The sequence below is a fragment of the Acipenser ruthenus genome, chromosome 8 (genome assembly GCF_902713425.1).
Source record: "Acipenser ruthenus chromosome 8, fAciRut3.2 maternal haplotype, whole genome shotgun sequence".
Classification (NCBI taxonomy): Eukaryota; Metazoa; Chordata; class Actinopteri; order Acipenseriformes; family Acipenseridae; genus Acipenser; species Acipenser ruthenus.
Genome location: NC_081196.1, coordinates 20,288,079 through 20,299,592, shown reverse-complemented (window position 1 = coordinate 20,299,592; position 11,514 = coordinate 20,288,079). Strand labels below are relative to the sequence as shown.

Sequence of the window (11,514 nt, the reverse complement as noted above, 5' to 3'; positions counted from 1 at the left end):
ACCCCCTTAGACTTAATAACTGGTTGCGCCACCTTTAGCAGCAGTATCTGCAACCAAACGCTTCCTGTAGTTATTGATTAGTCTCTCACAGCACCGTGGAGGAATTTTGGCCCACTCCTCCATGCAGAACTGCTTCAACTCAGTGACATTTGTGGGTTTTCGAGCATGAACTGCTCATTTCAGGTCCTGCCGCAACATCTCAATGGGGTTTAGGTCTGGACTTTGACTAGGCCATTCCAAAACTTTAAATTTCTTGTTCTTCAACCATTCTGATGTAGACTTGCTTGTGTGTTTCGGATCATTGTCTTGCTGCATGACCCCGCTGCGCTTCAGCTTCAGCTCACGGACGGATGGCCTGACCTTCTGTAGAATTCATGGTTCCTTCAATGATGGCAAGGCGTCCAGGTCTTGATGCAGCAAAGCATCCCCAAACCATGACACTACCACCACCATGCTTGACCGTTTGTATGAGGTTCTTACGTGGAATGCAGTGATTGGTTTTTGCCAGACATAACGGGGCCCATGTCGGCCAAAAAGTTCCACTTTTGACTCATCTGTCCATAGAACATTGTTCCAGGACTCTTGAGGATCATCCAGGTGCTTTTTGGCAAACTTGAGATGAGCATTCTTAGTGAGCAATGGTTTCCGCCTTGCTACTCTGCCATGAATCCCATTTTTGCCCAGTGTCTTTCCGTTGGTGGAGTCATGAACACTGACCTTAGCCGAGGCGAGAGAGGCCTGCAGATCCCTGAGTGTTGTTCTAGGGTTCTTTGTGACTTCCTGGACGATTTTACGCCTTGCTCTTGGAGAGATTTTGGCAGGACGGACACTCCTGGGAAGATTCACTACTGTCCCAAACTTTCTCCATTTGGGCAATATGGCTCTGACTGTGGTTCAGTGGAGCCCCAGAGCCTTAGAAATGGCTTTGTAACCCTTTCCAGACTGATAGGCATCAACAACTTTTTCCGGAGGTCTTCAGGAATTTCTTTTGTTTGTGGCATGATGTGCCTCTAGAACCTGTGTGCTGACAACTTCACTCTGATGCCAAAGTTAGTCAGATTTATATTGGGCAGGGCTGGCCCAAATCAGACCTGGTTGTTAACCAAAGTACTCAAACAGCTGACCTTAATTATCTCTTTAATTGGGTTGAGTTAACTAGGGGGGGCAATAACTTTTTCACACCTGAAGATTGTATGTTTGATTACCTTGCACACCAAACAAATGAAAGAAGCACCAAACTTTGGTGTCATGTTTTTCTATCAGACTCCCTCTATATACTACTACAACCCACAAAAAAATCTGACCAAATACAATGTGAAAAATGCAGAAAATCAGACGGGGCAAATACTTTTTCACGGCACTGTAGATCAGATTTCTGCATCATTTTTAAATGCTGCAATTGGAAAACAAAACAGGCAGTGCTGTGAAACGGCAGGTCCTGAAATATTCAGGCTCGGCCCTGAGGTAAATGTTCCGGGTCCTGAACCGAAATATTCGGCAGTAGCGCATAGGCTATTTGTCTAGCCTTAACCCTTTGCGGTCCATTTATTAATCGCGCGTCAGGCACGTCAGATCTAATTAATTTTCACACGCGCAGTTAATTTTAGACGCGCTGTTTAAAAGTATTTTTTTCCACAGTCAAACAGGTTTAAATGGCCCTGCATATCAACAAAGCACTCACTAGGCATCTCCAGCCCCGCCCCACCCTTTCGTTTGTTATAGCGTTCACCTATGTAAGAAATAAATAATAATAATAATAATAGTCGTACATACCGATCGATCATCTCCGGATCACTCGTTTTATCACCAAACTCCTCAATAATGCGATCCAAGTCATTATTTTATTACTATAACATCTCAAAAAAGCTCTGCAAATGTCTGTGTTTTCTGTGAGCTGATTCAGTCAGCCAACTTGTTTACTTACGACCACCCCGTTATCTGATACCGCAAAGGGTTAATGTCTCTAAGGGGAAACGCCTTAGGGTAGCATAATCATAAATTACTAAAATGTGCCAATTTTCTGCCTGTGTTCTCTCCAAGGGTCCTACTAAGTCCATCCCTATTCTTAAAAAAGGTACCCCAATAATTGGCAACGGCTGCAAAGGAAATCGTGCTACTCCCCTACTACTGGTTAGTTGGTACTGTGTGCAAGAGCTACAATAAGCCTGTACATCGGAACACAAGCCTGGCCAATAAAATTGACTAGCTATTTGATCCAGTGTCTTTGTAGTTCCCAAATGCCCTGCCCATGGTATTGTAAGTGCTATGCCTAACACCTTCTCCCTCAAACTGTTAGGCACAATCAACTGTTCTTGACCCTTTATTTCAGATTTGCAATACAACTCCCCGTAGTAACTTTACTGGGCTCTGATGTACTACCTCTATTTCACACACTCTCTCAAACAGGTTCAAAGACTCATCCTTCTGTAACAATCTAAGGTTACTAGGCAAGCTCCACTCCCCTCCTACTTTGGATTCTGGCTCTGGTTCTTCCTCTTGGCTCAGTTTAGCTGTACCATTCATTTTCTCTCTTGGCCTCTGTCTCCTATTTTTCCTACTCTTCCCTGGTTTATCTTCCAATTCAGAGTAAACAAAAGGCATGGCCTCCAACATATTGTCTCCAGATTGTACTTTAGCTTGGGTCCTAGTTAATACCAGATTCACCGGTCTGCAAGTCTGGACTAACTCAGGCAAAATGGGTAAATCCTGCCCTAAGATAACTGGATAGGGCAAAGTATCCACTAAACACACCAACATCAGAAATGTCTGCCCCTGCACCTCTAAATACACCTTGGCTGTAGGATAAGATTTTTCTTCCCCATGAATTCATCTAATCCTTAGCCCTGGACCATTACTCTGCCATTTCCTCTGCACAAGTCTTGACTGCACCAAAGTCTGTGTACTAACAGTAGCTATCAAAGCTAACACAGGTTTGTTATTTAACATTACAGTGATGGTCTGTTCCTTACCCTGGCTTCCCATACACATTTCCCTTGGTCTAGGCACATAGCATAAATAAGCAATGTTATAATAATAATAATAATAATAATAATAATAATACATTTTATTTGGTGGATGCCTTTCAGGACACTCAAAGACATCTTACATTAAAAGTAGGCCTACATAAAATCAAGTGCAATACATAAAATCATGTGCATCAATCAACAGTACAATCTAAAATCAAAGGATCAGACAAAACAGAACAGATAAAAAGAGGAGAGGGGAGTTGGGTAAAGGATACAAATCCAGTTTAGGGTAAGGGTTTAGGTTTAGGGGGGTAGGGTTGGGAATAGGATACAGACCCGGTTTAGGGTAAGGGTTTGGGTTGGGTGGCACATAGGGATACTGGGAAGGCACAGAAGGGGGGGTAGGACAGAGTCAGACATAGACCATAGACTAAAAGTCATAGGTTTCCTGAAAGAGGTGTGTTTTCAGGAGGTTTTTGAATGAAATGACTGTGTCTGCATGTTATATATGTCAGGGGAGTGCATTCCAGAGCCTGAGTGCCGAGCAGCTAAAGGCCCGGGCACTCATGGTGGAGAGGCGGAATGGGGGGGGTGACAAATGTTAGTTTCCTTTAGGAGGCACTCTAGCTTGATATGACCTGGCTGACCACAGTTATAACATATATGTTTCCCTTTGTCCATCCTCTCTGGTTTCCCTTTAATACTTTCCCAGGATATTAAGACCACTTCATTCCCTGACCCCTTCAGACTTACCTCTGGAGAATGATCTAGCACTTCGGTGGTACCGGAACTCTCTGGGTTTCCCTCGAGCAGCAACAAAGGCATCCACCAACTCAGCAGCTTCCAGCGCAGTTCCAGGACTACGTTTGTTCACCCACACTTGTATTTCAGGTGACAATAAATGAATGAACTGTTCCAAAATTATTATTTCCGTTACTTCCTGTACTGTCTTTGTCTCTGGTCTAATTCATTTTTTGAACAATTATTTTAACCGGTTATACAGTTCTGGGGGTGTCTCCCCTGGCGTAATACCAAGGGTTTCTAAATCTTTGTAAATAAACTTCAGCATTAATTTCATATTTGGTTAAATTTGCTGTTTTAACCTGGTCATGGTCCAGAGTCATTTACGCCCATAGACACATAGGCACTCCAGTAAGATATGGCACCAGATACTCGGCCCAATCTTCCTTTGGCAATCCATGTGTGGGTGCCAGCCTCTCAAATGTAGTAAGATATATTGATCCACATCATTCTTTTCTTCCAGCTTAGGCACAGCTACTTTGACCTTGGCCACTTTTCCTCCAGTCTCAGATACCTGGACCACTATCACAAACCACTTTACAAGATACGAGACTAGGGTGTCTGATCTATGCATCAGTTGCAGAGTCACTTACAACAACGTCTCACCCGAAAGACGGAGCATAAGGAGGTTAAGTGACTTGCTCAGGGTCACACGAGTTGGGGTTTGAACCGGGGACCTCCCGGTTACAAGCCTGTTTCTTTAACCACTGGACCACACAGCCTCCTATATGTATTCATGCAGTTCTTAGACTGATAAACAAAAAAACAACCCCTCTCTAAAATGACTTGTATTTTTCTAAAACATGAATTTGTTTTCTTTTTTCTTTCTTTCTTTTTATTCCAGGAATGCACACTCCACCAGACCAAACTCCAGTGAGACAACACACCGGTTGGTACATGTAAGTTTCTCTCAAAGCTGTGTTTAGTTCTGTTTGGATTTAATGTGGTTGTTTAATTTAGGAGATTAGGTACTAGTAAGAAAGCACAGTCAGTTAAGAAAAGGTTTAAGGCAAAGCTTGTTTTAATGTTGTCTTTATTACGCAGGCCAGAGACCCACGCTTACAAATGCATTGTCATATTTTGTACATTTTCTTTAAATTCTCAAATTGATAATCATTACTCGGGTAGTAAAAAGAAACTGGGTTGAGTAATTTAAAACCTGACAGATACCCAGGTTTTCGCGTACCTGTGCCGACCCCTAATATATATATATATATATATATATATATATATATATATATATGGACTGGAGAGGAGGGCTATAGTGGAAAATTATTGACCCAGGAGAAGACTATTGTTACCGAAAGGGGACTATAAAGCCCGAAGCCGCAGGCCTGGCGGTAACAATAGTCTTCCCGAGGGACATTTAATTTTCACTATGAGCTCAGTCTGCAGTACATATTTAATATATGAAACAGTCAAGAAAATAAGTGAGACAAGGCTGGATAGTAAATACAATTTTATATATTTTGTTTAAATATAGCTGATACAGCATACGTAAATAAATATTGACATATATTTTGTATAAATAGAGCTGATACAGCATAAGTAAATAAATAAGTAACAGAAATAAAATAACAGAAAATGTTTTTGAAGTTCATACTGCATAGTTCTCAAAGTTTTTTTGGCGTACAGCTCTCTGTCTGGTTTGCTGACTGCTGAATAATCAGCAGTTTATATCCCGCCCATCATATTTATTTTCGTTGAGTTGACATTGTTTGAATTTCAGATAGTCAGAAAACAGTGGCAGTGACATTTTAATCACCATTTTAGTGTTTGGAGCATCTTTCTTTTGTACTATGTTTTGTAATGAGTTTTCTGTTAAGTCACAGAATTTTCTCTTTTATTTGTTAAGTCACAGCTATTTTCCCTTGTTGTGAGGATGAAAGATGTTAACAGTACTCAATGAAGTACATTAACAAGTGGTTGATTGTAATGTGTGGATGTTATGCTTACAAGAGACATAAAACACTGCTTTGTGTACCACAACATACAGTACATGTAGCAACAGTATACCATACAGTACTAACTGTAATGGAAAGTGTTAACATACATGTAGAGTTTGACATACTGCATGTCCCGTTCGTTTTTATCTACTCCTTTCCAAAAATCTAATACTCATCACTACATACCTCAACATGAATTACACATTTCTGAGTACAAGGCATTCTGCTGTTTGTTAAAGCACACATTGTGGGAATGCTAATGCAGTTACTGAACATGTTACCACTCACAAGGACTATGATTTCCCAGTGTTATGTCCGTATGGCCAGTGTTCAGGGAGAATTTGTCATATGTGATGTCAAGTGTGATGGGAAACATACACATAAGGGTGCAGAGTTAAGGTTGCATGGCTACCTTCATTTGCAATTTCCTTACCTTTTGGACTTTTGCAAACAAATCTTAATTTTACTTTAACAAAGTTTTTGCCATTGAATTTCCATTGTTTTGCAGAAGGCATCCTGGAAAATCAAACAACCACATCTGCCACATAATGTTGTGGTGAAAACACAACTTGAGACATTAAATAGCACAGAAGAAAGAGACACGCAGATTTATTGAAGCCAAATCAAATGTGAAAAATGTTAATCCCTGCCCATAAGGCTGGAGAGGTGGGAACAGCAACGGCTGCCCCTGAGGCTGGAGAGGTGGGGACAGCAACGGCTGTACCTGAGGCTGGAGAGATGGGGACAAATTTGAATAGTAGTGCTGAGGGCAGCTATTATTCATGTTGTATTGCTTTGTCCACTCTCTCTAGAAAGATCATGTAAGAATCATGCAGGTTTTTAGGCAGTCTGATGCATCGCTGCATTACGCATCATTACATTGAAACCATTGCTCATGTTTTTGCACCCAGGCAACATAGTGACCATAGCTGATGGTTTTCCCTTTGTGGAACACAATTGCCAGAGATTAAAATGTTTTCCTATCAATTACAACTATGTCATGCTTGAAATTGGCAAGTGCTGTATTAATTGCAATATCATATCATCCCCCATATTGTTTATTAATCAACTAATAAACAATATAGGGGATAATTAATTTCTTAATAAGTTAATAAACAAAATTAAAACTCAAACTAAGTTTTTATTTTAGACAAATCTTGTTTTTCATTTGAGGCAAAGAAAGCACTTGTATGTCATGCTTTTCTTTCAGTGATTGATTACAGAGATATTCTTTACATGCATGCAGCTGTATCTAGTCTGAGGATACTAGACTCTCTTTATCATGGAGCTCTTAGATTTGTAACCAATCTAGATCTTTAACTCTTCATTGTGAGCTGTACAGGCAAATGGGGTGGACCTCACTTTCTTCACACAGACTGAAGCACTGGTATATCTTTGTATATAACATTATTCTGGGGAAACTTCCATCTTATCTTAGTGCTCTGGTAACCACCAGTACTAATATTTACCAACTTAGATCCCAGTCAATATTACATTTTTCAAAACTGCCCCTTGGTCATGGAACAACATTCAAAAATACTTAAAACTATCTGATTATATATCATGAAGAGATTTAAAAAAAAAAAAAAAAAATTATTTCTGATAAATGTACTTGTTTTAATTAAATTTAAAGTTGCAAATAATCCAATTAAATGTATTGATCAATTACTTTTTAATGGTATTATTATTTTTGAAACTTTCATGGTAATCTATGTAGTTCTGTGTGTGTGATTGTTTATGTATTGCTGCCTTGGCCTCTTGAAAAAGAGATTTTGAATCTCAGTGTGACTTCCTGGTTAAATAAAAAATAAATAAAAAAGGGGGATAGTTAATTCTGTGTTTGAATTGTAAAATGGTGCTATATAAATCTGGTGATACGGAGCAGTGTGTTTATTTTCTAACTGAGCACAAGTGGCGTTCCAAATAAGTAACTTTTGGTAGGAAGAAACGTATAAAATGCATTCATGTCTTTATAAAATAATTTTCATTATGGAATATTCTTTTAAAAACTGTAAAAAGGAGGATGATATCATTTGTCTTGTTGTCAACCAAGATTTTGTTATTGTTAAAGTTTGCTAAATGTGAACATCAGTACATACCTCTGAAAGACATCTGTACTGTAACAGTGTCGTTGCTTGCACTTGCTGTACTAGCTGCATGCTAGAGGCTGCGTCCCCACCAGTTTAATTTAATCTTAATTGTATAATAAGTAACACTACACAGGGTCACTTTCATTTTTCACAATTTATTATTTAAAAGCACAGAGAAGTTAACAGTTTTAATACCGACAGCAACATAGATTTGTTTGTGGAATGGAACGGTGTCATTGAACTCCCGACCGTACCATAACAACAAAAGTGAGAGGGGGAAAATGAAAATCATATTTCATAAATTAAAAAAATATATTATTAGTTTCTCCAGTGTTGAAGGTACAAACACAAAAACATTATCACTGATTACCAATTTTAATCCAGACAGAAACACAGATGTGACCCGTGTGTGCTGAACTATATATTCCATGTCTCCCTATTCAGAGCAAGTCACTCTGCCCAGCAAAGACGTCAGACAGCAGTGACGTCAGACCGTTATCTTTGGGGTTCAATTTCTATAAAACTAGGACCCCCCCAAAAAAAATATTAACCTGTTGCACATCTACACCCCGGGACTATGTGTATGTCGAGCGTGGTTCCTTAATTTGCTATACTTTTTGATATACAGGTGTATAAAAAAGCATCTTAATCATTTCTAAAAAAAAATTAAAAACAGCTGTTTTTTTGGCCACAAAAGTATTCAACCAAATGCTACCCCATTCACAGGGTTTGTTGAGCCTGCCAATCCAACCACGCATGCATATTGGTGGGGTTTTACCCCCCTTTTGAGCTGGTTGTAAAATTGACTTTAAACAGTACCTTCATTCAAACCTTAACTATGTCTGCGCAGGCATAATATATATATGACGTGACATGCTCAAATTTGTTGGTACCCCTCCACAAAAAACGAAGAATGCACAATTTTCTCTGAAATAACTTGAAACTGACAAAAGTGATTGGCATCCACCATTGTTTATTCCATATTTAATAGAAATCCGACTTTGCTTTTGATTTTTTATTCAACATAATATTGTAAATAAGAAAACAAATGAAAATGGCATGGACAAAAATGATGGGACCGCTAACCTAATATTTTATTGCACAACCTTTAGAGGCAATCACTGCAATCAAACGTTTTCTGTAGCTCTCAATGAGACTTCTGCACCTGTTAACAGGTAGTTTGGCCCACTCTTCCTGAGCAAACTGCTCCAGCTGTCTCAGGTTTGATGGGTGCCTTCTCCAGACTGCAAGTTTCAGCTCTTTCCATAGATGTTCGATAAGATTCAGATCAGGACTCATAGAAGGCCACTTCAGAATAGTCCAATGTTTTGTTCTTATCCATTCTTGGGTGCTTTTAGCTGTGTGTTTTGGGTCATTATCCTGTTGGAGGACCCATGACCTGCGACTGAGACAGAGCTTTCTGACACTGGGCAGTACGTTTCGCTCCAGAATGCCTTGATAGTCTTGAGATTTCATTGTGCCCTGCACAGATTCAAGGCACCCTGTGCCAGGCGCAGCAAAGCAGCCCCAAAACATAACCGAATCTCCTCCATGTTTCACTGTAGGTATGGTGTTCTTTTCTTTGAAAGCTTCATTTTTTCGTCTGTGAACATAGAGCTGATGTGACTTGCCAAAAAGCTCCAGTTTTGACTCATCTGTCCAAAGGACATTCTCCCAGAAGGATTGTGGCTTGTCAATATGCATTTTTATGTTTTTCTTTCAAAAGTGGAGTCCTCCTGGGTCTTCTTCCATGGAGCCCACTTTCGCTCAAAAAGCGACGGATGGTGCGATCAGAAACTGACGTACCTTCACCTTGGAGTTCAGCTTGTATCTCTTTGGCAGTTATCCTTGGTTCTTTTTCTACCATTAGCACTATCCTTCTGTTCACTCTGGGGTTGATTTTCCTCTTGTGGCCGCGCCCAGGGAGGTTGGCTACAGTTCCATGGACCTTAAACTTCTTAATAATATTTGCAACTGTTGTCACAGGAACATCAAGCTGCTTGGAGATGGTCTTGTAGCCTTTACCTTTACCATGCTTGTCTATTATTTTCTTTCTGATCTCCTCAGACAACTCTCTCCTTTGCTTTCTCTGGTCCATGTTCAGTGTGGTGCACACAATGATACCAAACAGCACAGTGACTACTTTTCTCCATTTAAATAGGCTGAATGACTGCTTACAAGATTGGAGACATGTGTGATACTAATTAAAGAAACTAATTAGTTTGAAATATCACTATAATCCAATTATTTATTATCTTTTCTAAGGGGTACCAACAAATGTGTCCAGGCCATTTTAGAATATCTTTGTAGAATAAGCAATAATTCATCTCTTTTCACAGCTTCTTTGCTTTATTCTATGACATACCAAAGGCATGCAAGTATACATGATAAAATAGCTTTTAATTTCATCACTTTTCAGGAGGAATGAAGCATTATTTCAATGAGCTGTAAGGGTACCAACAAATTTGAGCACATCTGTATATATATATATATATATATATATATATATATATATATATATATATATATATATTATTTCTCCTAAATATAAACCTGTTGGTTACACTCATTTGTTCAAACATACAAATATAATGGATTAGCATATACTGAGGAATTTGTTGAACTCGAATGGGCTACCAGTATACTGGATCCACAATAACAAAACATCTAACAGCATTCTCCTGGCGAGAGCCTTGCACTGTCCCTGAAGAATTCAGATTCAGGTTATTATTATTATTATTATTATTATTATTATTATGTAGTGGGAAATGTGTGCGAGTAAGGTAGCCTATTGTAGATTTACTACCAGTATTTAAAAAAATGTACTGTACGAAACCTTTTGACCTGGATATTCTTTATATCATTACTGTAAAGTGCTGGATTTGAGCTCTGTTCTGTAGGAAACATATTTAAATAAACCCTCCCATATTTTAATATTAATTAGGTCATTGACATTTGAAGGAGAATTTCTCTCCCTAAAGAAAACTAAACCCAAATTGCCCGAAAGTTACTACCAAAATAGTGTGACAAAAAAGTTTGATTTTTATTTTTGAGCAGGTATATTCTACTTGGTGTAGTTTTGGGGTGTTATGTAGTTACATATCTAGATACTTATACATTGTCAGCTAACCAACACGTTTTAGCCTGCAGCCTTCCCAGAGGCTCATCCCAGGACCCTTGAGCATATGTCTAAATCAGGTATCTTTCAGAAGTCCTTCTCCTTGATCATCTTTCTGCAGGCTGCATTTTTTTTTCAGCATCCCATAGCGGAATCCACAAACCCCCAAAACACATGAGTTTTATAGTCACCCTACACAGAGGCTAAAATTATTGATGTTACTCAGGAAGCTCCTCAGGTTAAATCCAATTAAAACACCACTTCAAATTTGTAAAATATCTTGTGGTACACATAATACTAACTGAAAGATATGTTACTCACATATCTGTTACTTAAAAAAAAAAATCAAAATATATTTTAAATGTGTAAAACATCATTGAAAATATTCCATTCCTTGTATCATTTTGTTTACGAATGACTAGAAAATTTGAGCATGACACAAAGAGTAAAATTCTATTGAAAGGTTTAATACTTTTATACTGTGTGAAATGTCTCAGTCTTTTTATGCAAGGTTTAGTGATATCTGTAATCCTTAGTATTGCTATGAATTATGTATTCCATGTATTGTTTGTCTTTCTGTTGATAATGAGCTG

The 11,514-nt window shown here is 38.7% G+C and overlaps 1 long non-coding RNA gene across 1 annotated transcript; it reads left to right on the top strand.

Moving 5' to 3' along the window:
- Positions 1–1,076: 1,076 nt before the first annotated feature.
- Positions 1,077–7,245, top strand: LOC131737747 (uncharacterized). The gene is made up of 3 exons (XR_009329341.1): positions 1,077–3,857; positions 4,612–4,666; positions 6,222–7,245. It is a non-coding gene; the product is annotated as an uncharacterized LOC131737747 (long non-coding RNA).
- Positions 7,246–11,514: the final 4,269 nt, after the last annotated feature.